This window comes from Sus scrofa, chromosome 5 (genome assembly GCF_000003025.6).
Source record: "Sus scrofa isolate TJ Tabasco breed Duroc chromosome 5, Sscrofa11.1, whole genome shotgun sequence".
Taxonomy (NCBI): Eukaryota; Metazoa; Chordata; class Mammalia; order Artiodactyla; family Suidae; genus Sus; species Sus scrofa.
The window spans coordinates 24,765,731-24,790,000 of NC_010447.5; the positions used below are offsets into that span (position 1 = coordinate 24,765,731).

At 36.2% G+C, this 24,270-nt stretch overlaps 1 protein-coding gene across 8 annotated transcripts in view; it reads left to right on the forward strand.

Moving 5' to 3' along the window:
* The window catches only part of SLC16A7 (solute carrier family 16 member 7), a 158,883-nt gene that overhangs the window by 52,722 nt on the left and 81,891 nt on the right, over positions 1–24,270 (forward strand). For 4 of the 8 annotated variants that reach the window (XM_003126337.5, XM_013997677.2, XM_021091910.1 and 1 more), the window contains exon 2: positions 4,695–4,791. The exons of 2 other annotated variants lie outside the window; for them this stretch is intronic. The gene's annotated coding sequence lies outside the window, so the exon portion shown is untranslated. Of the gene's footprint in view, positions 1–2,290; positions 2,310–4,694; positions 4,792–11,459; positions 15,973–24,270 lie in introns of those variants that run through there. 2 more of the 8 variants (XM_021091911.1, XM_013997680.2) reach the window with 2 other exon arrangements.

Genomic DNA, 24,270 nt, shown 5'->3' on the forward strand with positions numbered 1-24,270 from the left:
AAAATCAGTCATCAGAGGAGTCCTGTATATCCAAGGAACCATCTGCCTTTGAGTCCCTGCTGTGCTCAGGTGCAGGCGGGGAGCAGCCTGTGGGAAGTGTGGATTTTGTGCCAGTCCAGCAATGGGTTTCAGAGCTCAGCAGCTTGGGCACTTGGTCAATTATACTTCATCTAGTTGCAGGTCTTTGAGGCACATTGATAAGATATTTGTCCACTCTAATTATATGTAAAAGTCATATCCCTAAGGTTCTAGTGTATACTTCATACAGTAAAAGATAAGCGTAAATTTGGCTCTAGGGAAGATAGTGGCTAAAAGGAACTATGTTTTACTTTCTTCACATTTCCCCGTGCCACTCCCCCTTGCAGCCACCTCCACCCACATCACAGAGGTATGGTAAACTAAGCATGGTGACACAGCCACAAGACAGGCTGACAAACTATTACATTTAGAATGGATAAGAAATGAGGTCCTAATGCACAGCACAGGGAACTATATCCAGTCTCTTGGGATAGACCATGATGGAAGATAGTATGAGAAAAAAAATATATGTATGTATGTATGACAGCAGAAATTGGAACAACACTGTGTATCAACTATACTCTAATTTAAAAAAAAAAATACGCTTCGCAGTGTGTTTTGGCTTTGTCTCTCTTCATGGTTAGTGTTCAGTATAGTGCTGAAGAAATTATATTTGCTTTTAATACGGATTGGTTTTCTTTCATCTTCGCTCAATTAAAAGGGCAGATGATTTATATCTCCATAATGAAGATAAGTGAACGAGAATTGTATATTCCCTATTTTTGCTAGAGTTCTGCAATCACAACTTTCTGTTCTGTTTTCTCACTTTTTATCTAAGATGGTTTAAGTCGTTTCCTTAAATTCCATTTACATAATTTTGTCAGACATGTTTGTAGGCTGTAGCCTATACTATGTATACTATGTATAGGCTGTAGCCTATACATGTTTGTAGGCTGTAGCCTATTAAGGAATGCAATGGAATTTCTTGAAGTTGGCCACGAACATGGCGACATACAGTAGCTGTACAGAGTGTTTCTGTTGTTGTATGTTACAAGGCTTTGGAGAATCTGTCTCCTGTGACTTTCAAAGATCACCTTCGGTGGTTGTGTAAACGGGATAAAACAGGGGATGTGTTTTTGGATACCCAAGAGTATGACGTGGTGTCCCATGCTTGCTATTTAACAGCAGCAGGAATGTTATTCTTTAGCTTTGCTGTGATGCCCTTGCATTCTTCAACCTTGGGTCAGTCAGCCACTTATCAGCTGATGTGATTGTACATTTTTGCCTTGACCATTAATCACTCACTTTTTAAGTTCTCCTTTTGTAGTGTTTGCAATTTGCTTCCAAAACAAACATGCTTTCTGCACATGTGAGGAAAGGAAAGGGGAAAGAAATTTAAAAGAAAGCAATAAGCGGGTTCTCAGTTACTTTTAGCTTTATTGCCAGTGCTAACAACTGTCATAAACTGTGGAATTATGATTGAAGTATTAGTGAATAATTCATTCCAGGAACTTTTTCTTAAGCCCTGATGAACCCTTGAACATGTATAAACATGATTGGATGATACTGTCAAGTTAAAGGGAAAAATTCTGTCTCCTAGGAGAGTAGGTTTATCTGCTGTTTCTTCTGAAAATTTGAATGTGGATTTATGTAATATTAAATATTCTTTTTAGCGCTACTGGGTTTTCCAATATGGTTTCTTATATTTGGAGGACTTTTTGTCCATTTTGTCAAATATATCAATAAAATTACCTATCTTAGCTAACATTTTTCATTTTTATCACTTGGTAGGTAATAACCAACCATGTATAAACATGAATAATGTATTTTCCTCCTCTACATCACATGTTCTTAGCCCCTTTAATAAAAGCCTTTTTAAAAGTATGTTTTATTTATGTCTTAATTAAAGTTTGTCCATGAGTTAGAAAAGATCATGAACCCTGGGTAATGCATTTTAGTTGCAACTAAAATTCCTAAGTCAATTAATTATGAGATGACCACACACAGGGCATAGAACTTTATGACACCATGGAGTAGTGAAAAAGCAATATTGAAATAACTGCTGGTTCTTTCTTAAAAGTGTGGCTATTTAAATCACCTAAATAATGGCCTCTGAAATTACAGAAAAAAAATTTTTTTTTTCTACCTGCTAATTGAATGGAAGATTGGACATTAACATAACCTTTCATAGACTTAGATATTCCCAGGGATTTTTATTTCCTCTTCTTATTTATGTTGATTTTCAGATAATGAATCAAGGAATTTCTCCTAGCTTCTGTGCTTTGCTAGAGGTATGCCTAAGTTTTTGATATTGGTTCTATAATACAGGACCTATTACACAAGTTGAATTTTTTCAGTAAGTAAAAGCCCTTGTGAAACTTATCTGTGATTTAGACATGCATGTTTCAGAAGGTCATATATACTAACTTTTGTACAAAGTGGAGTTTACTCAGAAGGTCAAAAGGCATGTCAAAACAAATAGCATTTTATTTCATTTTAACTACCTTTCCTTAAAAAAAAAAAACTGTTTAGTGGATATGATCATATGACTGTTAAATTAGTCTTTTTATTTTTAACATATCAGCTGACAAAACATACTTTTTAAGGTCTGTGGACTGTTTCTGTTTTAAAAAATACTAATAGTAAAGATGTACATTAAAGCAAATGAGGAAATTCTGCTTTATAGCACAGGAAACTCCACCCAATATCCTGTGATCACCTGTATGGGGAAAGAATCTTTTTCATGTACACTTGTATAACTGAATTACCTTGTTGTGCAGCAGAAATTATCACAACAGTGTAAATCAACTATAGTTCAATAGAACTTTAAAAAATGAAAAAAATAATTGTAAAGGTGTACATTAAAACAAATGGGGAAATTTTGCTGCCCTATTTTCCGTAACAAAAATAATGTAAATTAAATAATTCTGATATTCTGTTTTAGAGTAAAATAAAGGATTTTCTAAACTCAAGTTATTAAACTAAGTTTATAGTTAAGATACAAAGAAAGAAAGAAAAAACTTCATCTCATTTTTCTCAAATATTAGTAACATTATTTTATCTCGCATGAGAATCAGAATGTCAGAGACATTGTATTTTAGACATGGGTTAATGAATGTAATTATGGAGACAGAAGTGGATTATAGCAAATAATACCAACATACCATTATATCTATAAATGAAATGAATTCAAAATTAGGTACTTCAGTGGTAGTCCCTGAAGCAAGAAGTTAAATTAATTCTAGCAAGATGTTATGTCCTTAAACATGTTAACTTTATTGCATAAATTTTACTTATTATGGTACAATAATACCAGTAATTTTGTAAAATATATTTTAATATTGATTTTAAATTCAAATCAATTTAGTTGTCACTACAAGGAAGTTCTTTGAACACAGAACTGACAAGTTTTCATGAGATATTTACCATGTGAGACAATTATATGTGCATAGTCTGCTTATTATAGTCTTGGAACTTCCACAGTAAGCGGCTTGACTGCCAGCCTGAAATTCCTTCCGTTTTAGACTGCAATGTCAGAGCTCTCTGGTCAAACCAGATAACATTGCAAGTGCTATCTCAATGACATTGTATTACCTCCCTTCTGTCCTCTTAGTCCTTGTTCCTGTGAAATGTGTTTAAATAATCTTTGCACTACGCTATACTACTGTAAACAATCTCTTTTTCTGGATCATATCTGAAAGTTGATTAATTATATTGATTTAATAATCAGACTGGTAAGACTTATGTAAGTAAATCTCATATTTTTCAAGTCAGATATAAGCAAGGATCTAATATTTATTCATCTGTATAAACTAATCTTTTTTCATTGCCTTAATTAGAAACTATTCATAATAGTTCTTATTATTATATTCTTATTTTTCTTCTTATTGTGTTGCCAAACACTGGTAGCATTGGACAAGTATTAACTGACTTAATTTAATAATCATAATAATCATAATTTTCAGTTAAATACTACTGTATCATCTTTTTTTTTTTTTTTTTCCCCCAGGTAAAGGGATTGGGCCCAGAATTCAAAAACTTGATTTAAGGTCCATATAATCAAAGGACATACAAGAATTGATGGTCAAATTTAGATGATCATTAAATTTTTTGTCCTGATTTATTCTTAGAATTTAGATATCTTACTGAAATTCTGCTTCAGTTTTTAAATTAATGAATTTAATATAGCGTATTAATATATATGTAAAAATTTCAGGTTATTGCTTAATATACATACATATATACATACTTATTCATTATCCTACCAAAAGTGGAAGGAAAAGTCTCCTCAAAATTAAAGACAAATTACTCTTTGGTTTGAAATCTCAAATATGTTGGACTAGAGCAAATCTCTTTGACGTTTTTGCAGGAACTCCTCTGCACTTTAGGAAATATGACTTGGGACAGAAAATGTAAAGACAGGCACAAATACAGGCAGCCATCTTAGTTATGATGGATTAGTAGTGATGAAAAATAATTTAACTAAATAATCTGTCCACATCTAAAGAGGGCCTTGAAATAAAAAAACTTTGGACATTTAGAAAAGGCAAATAGCAGTTTCAGCCGGTGCAATAGAAAACTACATGCTATTAAGTCTTTCAGTGATACAGTTGGATACTTGTTTCATTTGTTTCTTTCAATGCTTAGGTGGTTGCTCTGTTCTCTGATTCTTTTAGGAGTCATTCTTAAGATGTGATGCTTTCCTGTGAAAACTTAGACACGGGAATCTTGGAAACTGAAGGACCTAGGACTCTGTGCCAATAGGACTGCTCTGTGAGTACCCTAAGTGTGTAATAATGTTTTCTTTTGAATGATTCCAAGTCATGCTGCTTATGGAATTTGTGGTTCTTAATGTGAATGGGCATACTGGCTTGACTGGTATTTAAATCCATTTTCAAAAATAGAACGAATTTTCAAGTTGGCACTTTTAGCCTTTTTAGTCTTTCTGTGACTATATTCTGTGTGATCTTCGTCAAAAGATTAAGCTTCAGTTTCCCCGTATATAAAACAGAGCTAAATATATATAACCTTCCTTCACTGAAGTGACGTTATACAGGCAGCGTGATAAACTTAAATAATAAGAATAGAATTATGTTGTGTTATTGTTACTAATACGAATGCTGGTTTTAAAATAAATGTGGAGGCTCTAGATATTTATATTATTTATCTTTGTTGTTTGCACCCTTTAAAATGCTTATACTGGGATTTCTCATTCATATTTTATTTGCATTAGGCTTTATTACTCACAAAGATTTAATCTGATTTGACCCTCAGTACAATTCTGGTGTAAAGCAGGTCAGGGATTATTACCCCCATTGTGCACATGCTCAGCACTGTCAGTGTCTTGCCTAAGACTGCGTAACTAGTAAAAGAGAGAATTTGAAGTTAGACATTCTTATAACCAGTCCATGCTCTTTTCAGAAACAATATTTAGTTAACCAAATTTTGTTTTTGCATTTGGATTGCAATAATATCTTAATTATAAGAGTGGTGTGATAAATTTACAAAGCTTGTCACCAGTTTGTCAGGAACAATTTCTAGACCAACCATATGGTTATATTCTACCTTCAGTCTCAAGTTCATGGACCCATCTTGGTACGTCCAGGTAGTAGGCAGAATGATTCCATCCTAATCCCTTCGCTCTATGAATGTTACGTTGCATGGTGAGGGAACATTAAGGTTGCTCTTCAGATGATCTTGTGATTATCCTCAACTATATGCATGGGCCCGGTGTAATCACCGGGGGCCTGATAAATGAAAGAGATGACAGCAAGAAAAGGATTCAGCCCAAACTTGGTGGTTTGAAGTTGGAGGAATGCAGCCACAAGGCAAGGAATGTGGGTGACTTTTAGAAACTGGAAAAGGCAAGGAAACAGTCTTCCTTTGGCTGCCCACTGACACCTTGATTTTTAGCCCCGTCTGATTTCTGACCTCCAGAGCTATAAGATGATAAATTTACATCATTTTAAACCACTAAGTTTGTAGTAGTTTATTACAGCAGCAATAGGAAACTAATACAACCCAATGCTGTGAGATTAGGGGAAGCTTGAAAGTAGACTGGTTCATGCCTGGGTGATCATTCATGAGGGGATTTGTCCCCTTGGGGTGTTCATCTTTGTCCCGTGCTAAGCGTATGATTGTTGGGGTAGGTTTAATGTGTCGTAGGGTTCCTTTTTGATACAAAATTTACTGAGAGTTAACTTGCCCCTGCCTTTTCCTTATTAATTAAGAGTAAGACTATGGTTCCTGAGTACATGAGTTCAGATCTTGGCTCTGATATTTACTAAAGGCATGTCTCGTTTTATTGCACTTTATTATTGAGATTCCCGTTGTGTTTTTTACAAGTTGAAGGTTTGTAGCGACTCTTCAATGAGCAAGTCATTTTTCAAAAGCATTTGCTCACTTTGTGATTCTGTGTCACAAACTGGTAATTTTCCCAATATTTCAATCCCTCAGCAAAAAGAATACCACTCACTAAAGGTTCAGTTGATGTTTAACATTTTTAGCAAGAAAGTATGTTTAAATCAAGGTATGTACATTTTTAGACATAATGCTACTGTTCCATACTTAATAGGCTGTAGATAGTGAAAACGTAACTTTTATATGTGCTGGGAAACCAGAAAATTTATGTAACTTGCTTTATTTTGATATTCGCTTCATTGTGGTGGTCTGGACTAAACCTGGAATGTCACAGAGGTATACCGATAATTATAATCTGTCAGAGCATTTTTTTTTTCATCTGTGAAACAAAAACAGTAAAAAAGTATCTTCTTCATAGGGCTACTGTGAGAATTAACTGTGGTAATTTATATTTATATTTTAAGTACTTAGAACAGTGCTTGGCACATTGTGGGGCTATATAAAGATTAGCTATTATTATTATTATTAATTTCATTCCTTAAATACTATATTCTCTAGAGTATACTCTTTTTTCATACATAGGTGGGAGAGTGTCTAAACCTTTGGGAAGAAAGCTTTTGGAGTAAAGGCATTTTAATGCAACTAAATTCTGTCAATTTCATAATTTGTTATTTAACGTAGTTTATAAAATATATTTTATTTTATTTTTTAATCGAGGTGCAGTCGATTATAATATTATATGAATTTAAGCATACAAAATAATGATTCAGAATTTTTAAAGGTTATACTCCATTTATAGTTATTATGAAATAGATTAAAATCCTTATTTATTTATTTTTTCCCACTGTACAGCAAGGGGATCAAGTTATCCTTACATTTATACATTTTTTTTCCCTACCCTTTGTTCTGTTGCAATATGAGTATCTAGACATAGTTCTCAATGCTACTCAGCAGGATCTCCTTGTAAATCTATTCTAAGTTGTATCTGATAACCCCAAGCTCCCAATCCCTCCCACTCTCTCCCCCTCCCATCAGGCAGCCACAAGTCTCTTCTCCAAGTCCATGATTTTCTTTTCTGTGGAGATGTTCGTTTGTGCTGGATATTAGATTCCAGTTATAAGTGATATCATATGGTATTTGTCTTTGTCTTTCTGGCTCATTTCACTCAGTATGAGAGTCTCTAGTTCCATCCATGTTGCCGCAAATGGCATTATGTCATTCCTTTTTATGGCTGAGTAGTATTCCATTGTGTATATATACCACCTCTTCCGAATCCAATCATCTGTCGATGGACATTTGGGTTGTTTCCATGTCTTGGCTATTGTGAATAGTGCTGCAATGAACATGCGGGTGCATGTGTCTCTTTTAAGTAGTTTTGTCCGGATATATGCCCAAGAATGGGATTGTGGGGTCATATGGAAGTTCTATGTATAGATTTCTAAGATATCTCCAAACTGTTCTCCATAGTGGCTATACCAGTTTACATTCCCACCAGCAGTGCAGGAGGGTTCCCTTTTCTCCACAGCCCCTCCAGCACTTGTTATTTGTGGAGTTATTAATGATGGCCATTCTGACTGGTGTGAGGTGGTATCTCATGGTAGTTTTGATTTGCGTTTAAAATCTTTTACTTATAACTACCTTCCTTGTATGCTTTCATAATTACAAATATGTAGATGCAGGAAATTTTGTGTATTCTATAATAAATTCATTTCACTTAATTCATTCGATATTCTATCATCAATTCATTTGTCTTTCTCTCTTAGCTGTCTAATATTGTAAGTCTTTAGGTTTGTTTTGGTGTCAGACTTTAAGCATGTACATTTCTGGATACTATGCAAAGCATGCAGAACCTTGTTTAAAAGGTCTTGGATGAAAAAGGACTTTGCAAGTGAGAAAAACCTCGTCTGAATTTTCAAGGACATTCTGTGAAGAGAAGAGCCTCTGAACTGATGGACTGAATGTGGTACTACTTCTGTCAGTGCCACTTTCACTGTGTCTGGCAGTAGTGTGGTGAGCTTTTTTCACTATGTCTGGCAGTGGTGTGGTGAGTCTTCTGAAGACCTGGTGGGTGCATATGTTTGATCTACTTTTTAGATTTTGGCCATAGTAGCTGTATTACAAGGCACAACATATCAATTAATCTGGCCAACATATGTTACACACATCCCAGTGTCATTAGATAAATGATAGCTGTTCAAGTCTTGCCCAGGACAGTAGAGAAGAACCAGTGACCCCTGAAATAACATAATTCCAGTAGTAGAGTTAGGCAGCAATGTTGGATCTGTTTACTCCATTCGGCTCTTCACACAGAGACCAGCAGCAGCATGGCACTGATTTCTTATAGAGTTTAATCACACATTGTTCTTATGGAATAGCTTCCCTGTGCCTGATTTCTGCCTCCCTAGGTTTTCTCTAGCAATTGGATACTTAAAAACTGAAAAGACACCAATAAAATTAAACAAAAAAAATTATAATCACAGACCTGTTAAATATGTGGTTTAGAAACACAGCAACCATCTACGATCATTGTGTTCTTTTTTTTTTTTTAATTTCTTTTGTCTTTTTAGGGCCACACCCATGGCATGTGGAGGTTCCCAGGCTAGGGTTCAAGTCGGAGCTACAGCTACCCACCTATGCCACAACCACAGCAACCTGGGATCTGGGTCGAGTCTGCAAGCTACCACTACAGCTCATGGCACCGCCAGATCCTTAACCCACTGAGGGATGCCAGGGATCGAACCTGTGTCCTCACGGATGCTGGTCAGATTCATTTCCACTGAGCCACGATGGGAACTCCCATCATGTGCTTTTAATTAAGTGATATTTCTGTTTTCCCTCAAATACACTTTGTATCTTTGTGGCGTCCTTTAATCAGTTTCTTCAACTTCTCTTTTACATCTATTGGCATCTCATTTGCCTGGATACAGTTAAAAATCAGGGAAAATTGGGAGGGGCTTTCCCCAAGGAACCCAACTATGAAAATATATAGGTCTTTTTGTGGCCTCAGAAACTTTTGAACACTGAACGTACAATGGATATCACTCTTTCCTGACACTGCTTTAACTTTAATCTGGTGGTTGACAGAAGTGTAGCAGAAAAAAAAAAAAAAAAAAGAGAGAGAGAAACAAATTATTTGAACAAAAAAGTCACTGGAATGAGTTAGTGGAAGGTTTCAGGAAAACGACATGCCAAATACTTATTCTGTCTTCTTTATCTCTGTATGCCTTTCTACCTTGAAATCACATCACAAAGCCAGTAGGGAGGTAAGCTGAGCATACTCAACAGTATTTTCCCTGTTAAAATTAATCCCACTCACTCACTCACTCACTCACTTCTTTCACATAGAAGTGTCCTCATTTCTTTTATATAGAGTGTGGATTTGGGGGTTTGATATCAGTGCTGAGAGAAGATAATCAGGCTTTTACTTTCAGGCTGAATTGGATACATTCATATATTTGGGGCAGTCTTTTTAACCTAGGAAATCTTTTAAATTAAATATTTGGTCTTCTCCGTTCATGTTATGCTCCAGAAATAAGGAACTGAGGGTTCCTGTTAAGAGCAAATCTGTCACCTTTACTAATGCATCCATGGAAAATGTGGTTAATAATGTGCATATCGGTTCCAGATATAGGGGACCATTTCTATGATATCAGATTCTGATAATCAAATCTTAACATTGCTTAACAGCTTTATGATGTTAGGGCAGCTGCATTAAGCAGGTAATTCTATGATTATGCTTCTTGACCATAATATATGTGAATGTATGTAGAGGTGAGTTAAATCATACAAGATTTCTACAGTATATGGCAACTCTAATATTACTTTATATCTCTATTTTAGGTTTAATAATTAGGCCTTGTTAACTGTATATGACTATTGTCCATCATGAAAGAGTAATTATTTAAGAAAAGAGAACCTGTCTTATTTATCTTGGGATCCCTGCTATTCATAATATAATACTTTTTAAAAATATTTTTATCAGCTCACAAAATGTTATTACATAGATTAATTAACACAAGGGAAAAAAGAGATCCAGGTATTCCCTTTGACTTAATTATTCTTAAAATTAATGCTAAATCAGAGACTATCTTGGATATATGGTCAAATGGAGTTTCTAATTGATCTTTGCCCAAAAGTTAGGCTTTCCCTTTGTAGGAGCACAGTCTGCCCTAGAATGTATACACTATATACAGACCAAAATGCACTTCCTCTCCCCGGAGGGCACATATGGAAAGGAGAGTGACCAGAAATGTCCCTCCTAAGCTTGCTTATTTTTCTTTTTTTTTTTTTCCCTTTTTTCCTTTTTCAAAATTCAGCAATCATGTGTGGAATAGACTGAAGTGTTATTTTACTAGAAGCATCTCTGTAAGGAAACATGAAGCCAGTAGGCAGGTGAGAAGCCTGAGAGTCAGAGAAGTTAGGTACTTTGTTCAAGAGAAGTAGAGTGTAGGTATGAGCCTAAACTTTCTAACACTAAATCAAATACTTTTTAAGAAAAGAATCCTTTCCAATAGGGTGAGGAAGAATAGTGAGGAGTTATTCTACACCATAGTGAGAAATATGGAAGTTGTTGGGGGGAGAAAGCCTAGGAAGTAGGCTGACCCATCACAGGGCCAGACAAGGCGAAGAAGGTCCATGTGCTCTGTCTGCCACTGGGGAGGATGCCAAGAGTGTCCACGCAGGGAAACCACAAACAAGATGTACACTGGGATTATATGATACAGGCATATATTGTGAGCATTATCATCACAGTAAAATTAGTGAACACATCTATCATGTCACATAATTATCATGGCGCTGTTGCTATGGTGAGAACATTGAAGCTCTACTCTTTCAGCAACTTTCACGTAGACAGTAGGATATTCTTTTTTCTTTTTTTCTTTTTCTTTTTTTCTTTTTTCTTTTTGCCTTTTCTAGGGCTGCTCCCATGGCATATGGAGGTTCCCAGGCTAGGGGTCGAATCGAAGCTGTAGCTGCCAGCCTACGCCAGAGCCACAGCAGCGCAGGATCCGAGCCGCGTCTGCGACCTACACCACAGCTCACGGCAACGCTGGATCCTTAACCCACTGAGCAAGGGCAGGGACCGAACCCGCAACCTCATGGTTCCTAGTCGGATTTGTTAACCACTGCGCCATGACAGGAACTCCAGGATATTCTTAACTATCGTCACCCTTCTGTACTTTAGATCCCCAAAACTTATTTATCTTATAACAACATCTCGTTTCCTCCCCACCCATTAACACCTGGCAACTGTTGTTGTGCTCCCTGTTTCTATTACTTCAGTTCTGTATGTAAGTAAGATTGCAATGTATTTGTCTTTCTCTGTTAGTATTATTTCACTTGGCATAACACCATATTTTCACAAAAGGCAGAATTGCAGTCTTTTTGTGGCTAAATAATATTCCCATGTATGTGTATATGTATTTTTCTCTATCCATTCATTTGTGTTGGACATTTAGGTCATTTTCTATATCTCGGTTAGTGTGAATGATGCTGCAATGAACTCAGGAGTGCAGATATTTCTTCTAGATATTAGTTTTATCTTCTTTGGATATACCCAGAGGTGGAATTGCTAGATCATGCAGTAATTTTTTTTTTTAATTTTTTGAAGAACCATGATACTGTTTTCCATAGTGGCTGTATCATTTTCCACCAATAGTGCACCAGGGCTCCTGTTTTTTCCACATTATCTCTGGTCTTTTTGATAATAGCCGTTCAACTTTTTAAATTTATATTTCATGACATCAGCAATTGAAGATTTTACACTTTTATTTAAAATAACTTAAAAATCTTTAAAAGCTTTTTTTTTTTTTAACTTTTACTAAAGATATAAACTTATTTCAAGATGTGGAAGAATCCCACACCTGGTGAGATGTGACTATTTCAGTGGATGTAACTTTGCCTTTAACTCTATTTACTCATCTTATATTAATGTCTAATGGCTTTGTAGCATTTTTAAATGAGAAATAATGGTTTATAATTTACTAACGGCAGTGAAAAGGCAAAGCACGTTAAAACTCCAGTATTAGTGGTATTGACTGTAGTAATAGATGGAAGTTACACATTCTGATCATATTATCTTGTAACTTATCCCCAGGTGTGTGTGTGAGACAGAGAGAGACAGACAGACAGACAGACAGAGAGCACACAAATGGCTGTGGGGCACGAGGGTTTGAAAGCAGCCAGAAGGAGTTATTGACTGGTGTGCTGTGGTCTGAACTTGTATTAGCTGTCCAATTTAGGCAAAGATACTGAGGCTTTACTCACGTAGAGAAGCTGGATGCTGGTATAACAAATGGGAAGCAACTAGATTTATTGAATTGAAATGGTGCCTAAGGGAAGGAAGGGGAGGAGATAGATTTGAGTCATTGTGGAAGTAGAATCCACCATGACTGGTAATTTGATTTGATGGTAGAGAAGTAGAGACAGTATTGCTGACTCTGACTTTGAGATGAGTCACTGGCAGATGCTGGTGCACTGAACAGAAAGCTGTGAGGCGTGAGCCTGCCGGGGGTAATGGTGGGGAGCTAGGAGGAATCAGGGGTTCTGAGCTAGAAGGATATTTTCAAAGTACTCTCTCTGAATGTGTTTCCTATATTGGCTGAATATGGTAAGATATTTTGACTGTGTAACAAAGAAGAAAGTGTCTTAAATGTTCCTTCCCTATACTCAAATCATGCTTCCAGTAATTCTGTTTCTATTAGTGAACCACTGTCATCAGCAAAAAGAGGAAAGTCTGCTGAAATGGTAGAATACTTCTATATTTTGTGTTTAGGACCCCTTGGCTCCCATTATATTTTCCTGTGGCATATTGCAAACTTAAAGGAGTTATTTCCTGAAAGCAAATTTAACTAGAGACTTTTTTCCTTTTATGCTTACCAAGGTGAAAAAAAAAAAAAAAGATTTCTTTTTACATTGCAACTCTGAGGGATAATTAACTCAGGGAATAAATTTGAGTTGTTTTCTTCTATTATATGCTGATTTCAAACTCCATTATAATTCTAGAATTCAGAAAATAATAGGATCATAGTCAATTATGCTAAGTGAATGTTATGATTATTGTACTCTTTCTAGGAAAAGAATAGGGAAAAAATTATCTAAATGAAAAAAAGCAATCCATTAGAAGATCCCCATTGTGTTTGTGAGGTATTTGATTAGTCTTTTGACTAGTTCACTGCTTTTTCTCACCCAAACATATATATTTCTGAGCTTTCTGCTGTGCAGAATTTCTTGCACTTTTTATTCAGATAAAAAACTTAGGTTTTCCCCGTTAACTCAGTTTTTACTCCTTAGGCATAATGCAAAAAAACATCAAAATCTCACAAGGGAAATGTGCAAATGCTGCATGGAACTTGGGAATAATATTATAAACAAATTCATTGCCAGGAACTCATTGTCATGTTTCAAACACAGAATTAATAACCTATTCCAAGAGCACACATGCTATTTATCCAGGTTTTCCCCTCAGACTATTTCATCTCTCTCTCTTCTCCCCAAATTATTGAAGAATTTTGGAAATGAATTAAAAAACAAAAAACAAACTCACATTACCACATTTTTGGTGTTACTCTTAGGAATTTGTAACCTTGGCAAAGGTTAGTCACCTTCAGCCATTTTCTCCCCTGGGCTCGTGGTGAACAAGAATGTTTTGCATTAGGCTTTTCTTTTCTCAAAGCTTTATGCAATAAACATGACTGTATTACCTGGAAAGTAATTTTTAAGGATTGGACATTGTGGTAACAATAAGCAAAATCACACAAAATAAGTACAAAATATATGGTTTACACTCCTGCCAATTCTAATTTTTATAGATCATATGTTATCAATTTATCTTCTTGATAAACATAATTTTTACATATCAAACTTAGATATGTCTTTGTACTTGTCTTTATTTAACTTTAGAGCTTTTTATAATAATAACTAAGTGAAAATATGAATCATACATTTGAGGGGTTTTTAAACTTAGCTTTCTTTGTGTAATGGCATATTTACTTAACATTAGTAATCGTATATTTGCATAGAACTGAGTCTTATTGTCATTTGACATTAAATAAAAGCAATTGATAAAGCAAATGACTATTGAGATTTTATTCTTCCATCTTTTAAATAAAAGTTATTTTTAACTGATTAGTCATTTAGCTCAGGTTAATTTTATCATAAATACATGCGTTGATCACTTACTATTGACTAAACACTTTGCTATGTTGGAACAAAGGTATTTGAAGAGTTCACAATTAAGATGTCATCTGCTTCTGATTTTTTTATGTACTGTACAGTTGTGAAGTCCCCATTACACAATCTTTCAGTGTATTAAAACTGTAGTGTATGTCTAATTTTGTACAAGGCAAATTTTCTTAAATTCTTTTATTTTGTTTCTCTTTTTTTGAACTTAATATTTTAATAGAAAATATAAAAATGCCACATGTCTTATTTTGTAAAAGTATTTGCGTTACTTGATTGAATTAATTGGAGGAAATTTCCAGAGATTATTTACATTACCCCCTGGTTATTGTAACCATTATATACAAACATTTAGAAGTGCATCCTATTAAAATCTTTGGGAATCATATTTTAAAAGTTATTATGTATTGCCTAGATATAAATGATGGCATCTTTCATATAGGAAATTAAATTATCCTCACCCACCTATCATAACAAGGCTGGCTTGCTGTTTAGTGGAGAGAAACATGGATCTTGGATCTAGACAAACCGAATTGGAATCCAGGACCCAGTATTTCCCAGCTATGTGGCTTCACTTGTAACCAAACACTGAGCCTCTGTGTTCTCATGCATCAAATATGTATCATATGTCTATCTTATATGGTTCAGAAAACGAGGTCATGTTTGGTTAAATAAGCCACCTAAAACATGGGAAATATCCACTAAACAGTAGCTCTTCATTTCTCCTAAGATTATTTTAAGTTCTTCAGATACAAAGATGATGAAACTGACCTACCATCAGATTCCCCATTAAACTCTTAGGTGAGGACCCTTTGTGACAGAGGGCAGGCATTTACAGAATGGTTGGCCAAGTAAGGCATGCAATGTGTGATTAGGCAACAAAATGAAATTATCTGCCTCCCAAGAGATTCAACACAAGACCCTGGCTTCTTTGTTATTGTTCACAACTGATTGAGTTATCTAATCTTAGACTGGCTGAAGATTCACTGGCATTTTAATGTATATATTATAGTATTTTTGCCATGTGTTTTATTCATGATAGTAAATCATATGATGGTATGTACACTTGCAAATGTGAATGCAGTTATATCAACATCAGAGGAAGAGAAGCAGAGGTTAAATTTAGCAGTTCAAATTGCCAGACTTGGTTACCTTCTTTGGTATATAATTTAAGCCAAGTTAACTTTACACTGTAAAAAGTATGAACTAATTGCGCATGTCAAACCTAGTTCTTCAAGCAGAGATCAAGCTCCCTTTCCTCTAATTTGAGAGAAGAAAGAGGGGAGGGCAAAGCAGAGAGTCTCTTGAGATGTTTGAGCAAGTTTGCTTCCAGCTAAAAGTTAATGATCAGTTGCCTCTGTTCTCAGCGCTGAGCTCTGAGAAGTGGCAAACTCCTATTCTCTCTGTATTCAGGTAACTTTTTAAATTATGCAACTTGTACCCATGTTAAGCTATACTTTATACTCTAGACATTTTTTTTATTCCTTTGATATCAACTGATTTCATGTTCTAAGCTTAATGATAGAACAATGAAAATTCTCTAAGTGTTGGTTATAGAAAAAGATTTTGAGTTTGAGTCATGCCCAGTTAATGCTAATGAGGTATTCTATACTTGTATTAGGAAATAGAATATTTTAATGTTTTTATAAAGCTAACTGTTGTCATTCTTAAACCTCTTGGTTGAAAGATGTATTAATCGTGGTTACTGCTATAGTGTGTTATATAGTCTGCCGAGTCTTCACTAGTAAGAAAAATTTAAAGTTTGCCTAACACAAATTTTGAAAGTAATACTGAATCTTTAATCACTAAAATTTCATTTTTACTCGATATCGTATAATAATATCAAAAGTAATCATATTTTTCCTATTCTAAATCATAATGATTTATGAATATCTATGTGTACTTTGCGTAAAGTACAATAAAAATAAGCTGGGTTTTATTATGCAGATTAGGTAATTTGGTCTCAAAACATTTGGGACCTTATTATAGCAAGATAGGAAGTTATTGTGGGTGATACTATCTGTATAATTTATATGTATTTAAAGACAATTGCTTATTAATTTTGTAGTTTTCAAAACTGGTTGCTAAAAAAATAAAAGTTTCTACCCTGTACATTTACAGAGTACTGAATTCTTAATACAAAGAGCATATTCCTTAAGCACCTGGAGCCACAAATTAGGTGAATGATATAGCTTTTGTTTCCAAAGTGTCTGGTCATTGTTATCTTTATTCAGCAAGTATTCAAGGCCAAGTAAATTTGTTTTAGTTGTAGTTAGACTCACATGATAAAGACAAGTAAACATCAAAAGCTAAATGTTATTGTGGGACGACTTAATGCAGTTTTCCCCTTTATTTCTCTTGAACTAAAACTACTTATTTATTTATTTATTATTTATTTATTATTTTTAGTTTGTGTAATTTTTATTTTTTTCATTATAGCTGGTTTATAGTGTTCTGTCAATTTTCTACTGTATAGCATGGTGATCCAATTACACATACATGTAATACATTCTTTTTTTCTTACATTATCATGCTCCATCATAAGTGTCTAGACATAGTTCCCAGTAAGCTGGTACAACCACTATGGAGAACAGTATGGAGGTACCTTAGGAAAGTGTACATAGAACTACCATATGGCTCAGCAATCCCACTCTTGGGCATATATCCGGACAAAAGTTTTCTTAAAAAAGACACATGAACTGAAATTAAATGTCGGAGAATGACTGATGACTTTGCAATTGAAAATTGGAGCTCATAGAAACCTTGAAGAACATCACATTTTATATATGAGGAACTGGGTCCAGAAGGGGAAAGTAATAACAGTGATTGGAAGTACTGGCACTAGTATTAAAGTCTCTATTTACTGGCTGACAAATGGAGTTAACAGTTTCTTTGTCAATCATATTTTATTCCTTTATACACTTCCCTTTTGGAGAATAGCTAAATAAGTATTGGCATTTAAGGTGTAGTTGTATGGTGACATTTTCCAGCGTCACCCTAAGTGTTGCTAAAACTTTTGTTATCAATTTATTTTAACTTGCATAATTCAGTCCTCTGTCTGTATATGGATTTTCTTAGGTATGTTTATATTCTCAAGGCTAAAGAAGAGAGTTTTGCCACTTGTCATTTTCATACAAACTAAAGTTATGCTGACAGGTTCATAATTTATATTTAGGTGGCTGAAGTTTCATTAATTAAAGACATTTAAAATATAAGTAAAATGAACATATGCAGAAAAATATGAAGCATCTTCACTTAAAGTTTGAAATAATCCGCACACACTCTAAAGATAAAATAATTATTTGACTATGATGATCAAAAACCCAAGTTTGAGATGCTGACAAATTTTTTTATCATGTTTTTGCATACTCTTCAATTCATCTTTTGTTAGTAAATACTTGTATTTGGAAACTGGCTTGCACATAATAGCATGCAGGTGCTAGTCTAATTCATTAGGTCCATTGCATACGTACACCTACCTCTCAGTTTTCTACTGTGAGCCAGGGAATCAAATTGCCATAAAAATTTTTCTCTCTCTTCCTTTAGCTCATTATCAGATATACTTCATGCATTGCTGAAAAGTTCACCAAGGTCCTTTGACAGTTATCGGTAGATATTAACACACATTCACTCATACGCATGCACCCCCACACACACATGCGTACATCCATACAGACACACAAGCTCTACTTAAAAGAGAGGGAAGCAGAGACTATCAATGTTTTCAATTCTATAAAGAGTGTTGGCGTTGGAAATCTTACAGTCCCAGCATCACAGTTAATTCACTTTGCAAATCATGAATAAATCACATAAGCTGTAAGAGTTCCTGTGGAGTAAGCTATAAATAGGGGTTATAACAACAGTAATAGTGCTTCCTTCACTTGTTTAGTATAAGAATCATATGAACTTACATAAAACGTGACCTCGTAGGCTTTAAATCCTTATTGAGCACTTCCCAGGGATGCTGTAACAAAGCACTGCACACTAGGTGACTTAAAACAAGAGGAATGTATTCCCTCTCAGTTCTGGAGACTAGAAGTCTGAAGTCAACGTGTTGGCTAGGCTGTGCTTTCTTGGAAGCTTCTGGGAGAGGTTCCTTCCTCTTCTACCTTCTGATAGACCCAGGGGTGATGGCATAACTTCAGTTTATGCCTCCATCTTCACATAACATTCTTCCTGTGTTTCTGTCTTCACGTGGCCTCCATCTTCTAAGTACACGGGTCATCTGGGATTAGGAGTCCATCACACTCCATCGAAGACGACCTTGTCTTAACTAATAAGGTCAGCCCTGGCCTTATTTCCAATTAAGGTCATCTTCTGCGGTATTAGAGATTGGGGCTTAAACATTTTTTGAGAGACACCGTTCAACCCCTAACAGTTTTCCTTCAGACCCTCTGAAAACTCATATTTTTCCCATGTGAAAAATATTTACCCAATCCCAGTATCCCCCAAAGTCTTAACCATTCCAGCATCAGCACTAAGTCCATATTTTATCTAAATCAGTTTTGGGTGACCCTTGGGGTATAATCCAGCCAGGGGCAAAATTCTTTCCATATGTGGGCCTGTTACACCTAGAAAAGAAGTATTCTTTTCCCAAGATACAATAGTTAGATGGATATAGAATAGACATTCCCCTTTAAAACAGGAGAAATTGGAAGGAAAGAAAGAAATCACTGGTCTAAAACTCTAAAGTGAGTTTTCAACTTAGCAGGGCAAGTTACATTAGGTTTTAGGGCTTGAGAACAAATCTCTGTGGCTTGATGCCCTTTCCTTTGGGGCTGCTTGGTGACTCCATCCCTTCAACCCTGGCTCCTAGAACACGGGAGTTGGCTACATCCTGAGGAAATGAATTGATCCGTAACTGAGTCCTCTGCATCTCTGCTTCTCCCCTCAGAGTTGTTCTTCCTTAATTTCTTCCTATCTCTGTTCCTTTGAATCCACACTGATAGTGCTTCTGTGGGTATAAAATTTTTAAGAAGCCTTGTCCACCTCTTGTGCTAATCGCGGGGGACAAGCCATCAGACAAGAGGGTTCTCCATAGATCTTTTCTGGATTCCTACATCTCTGTTCTTGGCTTCTGATGAGCTGGTTGATTGGATCCATGAGTCACACACCTACCTAATCCCTTTCATAAAGGGTTGTTCTTTGCTGTTTAAAAAGCACTCTATCTGGATAGACTGAGGGTTTTACAAACTATCAGGTTCTGGTCCCTCCTTGCTTAATAATTTCAGCTTCCATTTTTGTCTTTTCCCATTTTACCGTGCAAAGCAAGAAGAAACCAGGCCATGCCTTCTACACTTTGTTGGAAGTGATATCTTCGGCTCAACATCCAGTTTCAAACTGATAAGTTCTACTTTCCACCCACAAAGAACACTTACTCATCCAAGTTCTCTGCCACAAGGATCACTGTTTCTTCCGTGACCAATAACACTTCTTATTTCTGTCTCAGACTCAGCAAAAGCACCTTCAACATTCACATTTCTAGCAATATTCTGAGCAAGGCTGTCAAAACTTTTTATAGTCAGCTTCCTCAAAACTCTTGCAGCTTCTCCCCATTACCCAGTTCCAAAGTTTACTTCCAAATATTTCGGTATTTTTCACAGTAACATTCCATTTCATTGTACCAAAATCTGTTAGGTTTCTCCAGAGAAACAAAACCAAGAGATTAAATTTAAGGACTTGGCTCACACCATTGTGGGGACTGGCAAGTCTGAAATCTGCAGGGCAAGCTGGTAGGCTGGTAGGTTGGTAATTCATGTAAGAGTTGATGTTGCAGTCTTGAGTCCAAAGTTCCCAGGGCCACATGGACCCAAAGGTGCTCATAGAAGTGCTGGTCTCTCTGGTGCTACTGGTTTCACTGTATACACTGTTTAATCTCTAACGTGTTTGGGAAAATAATGTTAACCAGAGCGACATTGGCCTACAGCCCGCCCCCCAGAAAATGGACAGTTAGCCAGATGTTTTCTCCTTCCCTAGGCAGGCGTGTGCCCTATCTCAGCAGGAAGTAGTTACTGAACTGTCCTCGCCCAATATCCCCTTTAAGCACAAAGGGGTAAAACACCCTGAGGGGGGAATGATAGGGATGGAGTAGGCACAGGTAGTTGTAGAAGTCCTGATAAAGGACCATATTTAAAGAGGGAAACAGGGGTCATTGGGAGATCACTGTAAAGTTAATAAATTGCTCAAGAAAACCATCAGCACAAGGCAGACTTGCTTCATTAGTGGAGCCTTGAGAATTGCCTCAGGTCGTTGGCTGGGGGTTGGGATTAGGCCTGCCCTCATATTCAAACCAAAGGCAAGAGTTTGCAGACCAACCTTCTGCGGATTTGAAAACACACCTTACCGGATACTAAGGAGGAGTTACTACTTCCAGAAAGGAAGAGGTGGACTTTTCCAACCCCCACTCCCCTTGGATGATAAAACTGTAGCCCGCTGGATCCTTGCTCCTCGGGGGCAGAGCTTCCATGCCTGCTGCTTACATCTCTCACAAGTGTCCTATCTTAATAAAACTGTTTCTTGCCTATCAAAAAAAAAAAAAAAAAATTCCTAGGGCCAGCCAGGAGGCTGGAAACTCAGAAAGGATTTCTGTGTAACAGCCTTAGGCAGAATTCTTTCTCCTTTAGGAAAGCACAGTTTTTGCTTATGGCCTTCAACTGATCAGATGAGACCCACCCACATTGTGGAGAGTAATTTTCTTTACTTGAAGTTAATCGATTATAAATGTTAATTACATTTACAAAATACCTTCACCACAACATCTAGACTAGCATTTGACCAAACAGCTGGGCACCATAGCTTAGATGACTCTTCACTATTTAATACTATTTACTATTTTCTCCTATATCACCAATGGGAAATATAGGAGAAAGGGCATGGAGAAATACTTGATTCTTTCTGCAAAGTGCTGCTTTCTTCCTGTCTTCTTTTTTCAGATAAAAGAGAGTTGAGTGGATGTTTTCTAGGGAAACCAGTATATCCACTTTTTATCTCTTCCCTTCTCAAACTTGTTTCCTTTTTTTTTTTGCCCCAGCAGCAGTGTGTAGACATTCCTGGGCCAGGGATCAAACCATGTCATACCAGCCACCTGAGCTGCTGCAGTAACAACATTGGATCCCTAACCTGCTGTGCCACAAGGGACCTCCTTTCTTTCTTCTTGTATGATTTATTCTCAGTATGATCATGGACTGCTCTGAAGCTCTTGGAGACTTAAATCCATATATTGGAGAGCTGAATCTATATACAATGCATCTTTATGTCTCCTCCCTAACCAGATAGTTCTGTTAAAAAATAACTTGAACATACAACTGTTCTTTGTAACATAACTTTTGTTATTTACTGTGTCACTACCACTCTGTTTCCTTTTGAACTCGGCAGGCACACTGCAGCCTCAGGGCCTTTGCATATGTTCTTCACTCTGCCAGGAATTCCTCTTCCAAACAACCTCATATTTTGTACTGACACCTTTCTAGTTATTTGTCTAAAACTTACTTTCTCAGTGAAGCTTTCTCTGTGAGGCATTCTCTGACTACCAGATTTAAAATTGTATCATCCTTCCCCCCGCTCTCCATTACATTCTTTTGAGTTTCACTTTACTCCGTAGAGGTTATCATCATTGAAAGTACTTTTCATTTCTTTATTGTTTCTTCTCTGCTTTTATCTCTTTTTCCACTAGAAGGTAAGCTCTGTGACAGCAAGAATTTCAGTCTGTTTTTTTTATTGCTTATTCCCAGTGCCTAGATTGGCGCCAAGCACATAGAATGCACATAATATGGTTACTGATTGAATAATTAAATCTTGTCTTAGTTCCTTCAGTACTAATGATTCATAGCTGCAGATTGAGACCTGTGCTTTACTCCTCTCCTATTGCTCCCCTTCTCTCCTTCTCTGTGCCCTATACTAATGGCCTTGAGATTTATTATCCTCATTCATGGTTTTATATTATACTATAATATGAATGTTTCCATGTGTAATATTTTGTAAAATCTTTATTAGTTATCAAACCTCATATATTGGTATACTGAATTAGTCCTTTTACCATGTGCTTTGTTTACTTGAGATTGCTCAAACATGTAGCTTGAGCTTATCCAATTTAACTTTATATATTTCAGTCTATGAATATACATACTTTAATTGTTTATTATCCTATTGATAGACATTCAAATTGTTCGTAATTTTTTCAAACTCTCATTTCCATGCTGCCATAAGCTTTCATTTACATGTCTTTTTGTGCACAAAAGTGCACTCTTATGGGAGAAATTAATGATTGTAAGAGGTGCATAGCTTCAACACATAGTTTTGAAGTGGAGGACAGCCCCTACTGCTCCACATTCTGTGCTTGTTTGGAAGCTAAAGACATCTAGGATATACGCCATGTAGTAGCTTCTTTTGATTTTTTTTTTTTTTTTGTCTTTTTTTTTTTTTTTGCTGTTTCTTTGGGCCACTCCCGCAGCATATGGAGGTTCCCAGGCTAGGGGTTGAATCAGAGCTGTAGCCACTGGCCTACGCCAGAGCCACAGCAACACGGAATCCAAGCCACGTCTGCAACCTACACCACAGCTCACGGCAACGTCGGATCATTAACCCACTGAGCAAGGGCAGGGACCGAATCCGCAACCTCATGGTTCCTAGTCGGATTCTTTAACCACTGCGCCACGACGGGAACTCCTTCTTTTGATTTTTGATGCATAGATCTGCCTGTGTCCCATTTGCTTCAATGTAAAATATATATCATCCCAGAGGATGATGAGCGACAGTTTTACTTTTTCTTCCTCTACTCAGGAAAGGTTGAGGAGGGTACGGAAGGCAGCGCAGACCAGCACCTGGCTTACATCAGTGAGCCAGACTTTCTTGTCTCTCACCTTGAAGCCCTTTGAGTCCCCTCTATCAAGCAGAATGTAAACTTCTGCTCCATTGACAGCTTCTGGTTCCAGATTTCAGCAAACTCATTCTTTCACTACACTGTGCAATGGAGATGTTTATTGTTGTTGTTGTTAGTATTATTATCATTTTGGTTGTTTATTTAATTTGGTTTTCTCTTTTCAGATTTTATTTTTCATCACCATGTGCTTGCCGTAGAGGGGTTATATCTAAATGCATGTTTACAGAAATATCCTAATCTGTTGGCTGACTTTTGACTGAAGTTGAATAGCATATAATCAAGACTGAAGTGGTTGGAAGTTCTTTATTGCCTGTTGCAATAAGATAGATCTGCTCTGAATTCTAATTGTGTGGGTTGCAGAAATAACATTATTTTATAAAAATAAAAGAGCCTCACTTGTATTCTTACCTAGATGGAAGGCTGTGCTGTCTCTGGACCAATATGATTTTGCGAGAATAGATTAGAGTAGTCAATGGCTTTAATTCAAATGCAGTTTTGGATCTAGCCAGCTATTTGAACCAAAGCTTTAGTAAAGCTGTGGAATTCCCCACTATAAAGCATAAAAGAGTTTACTCTGACTTGGGATATTTTGTAAGTGGGAAGTTTCCATTTTTATTACGTCTGTCATAAAAATAACTTTAAAGGCTTTTATAGAATTCAGGAATTTTGAGCAGTGTAATAAGCCTGTCAGGATGATTTTACTACATAATCTTCTTACATATAAGGAAGCTAACCTGTTGGATAGAGTTCTTAGCATTTTATATCTGCGTGTAGAACAACTACCAAAGATGATGAGTTAATTTTGGCATAACTAGTACTGAGTTGTTTCTTTG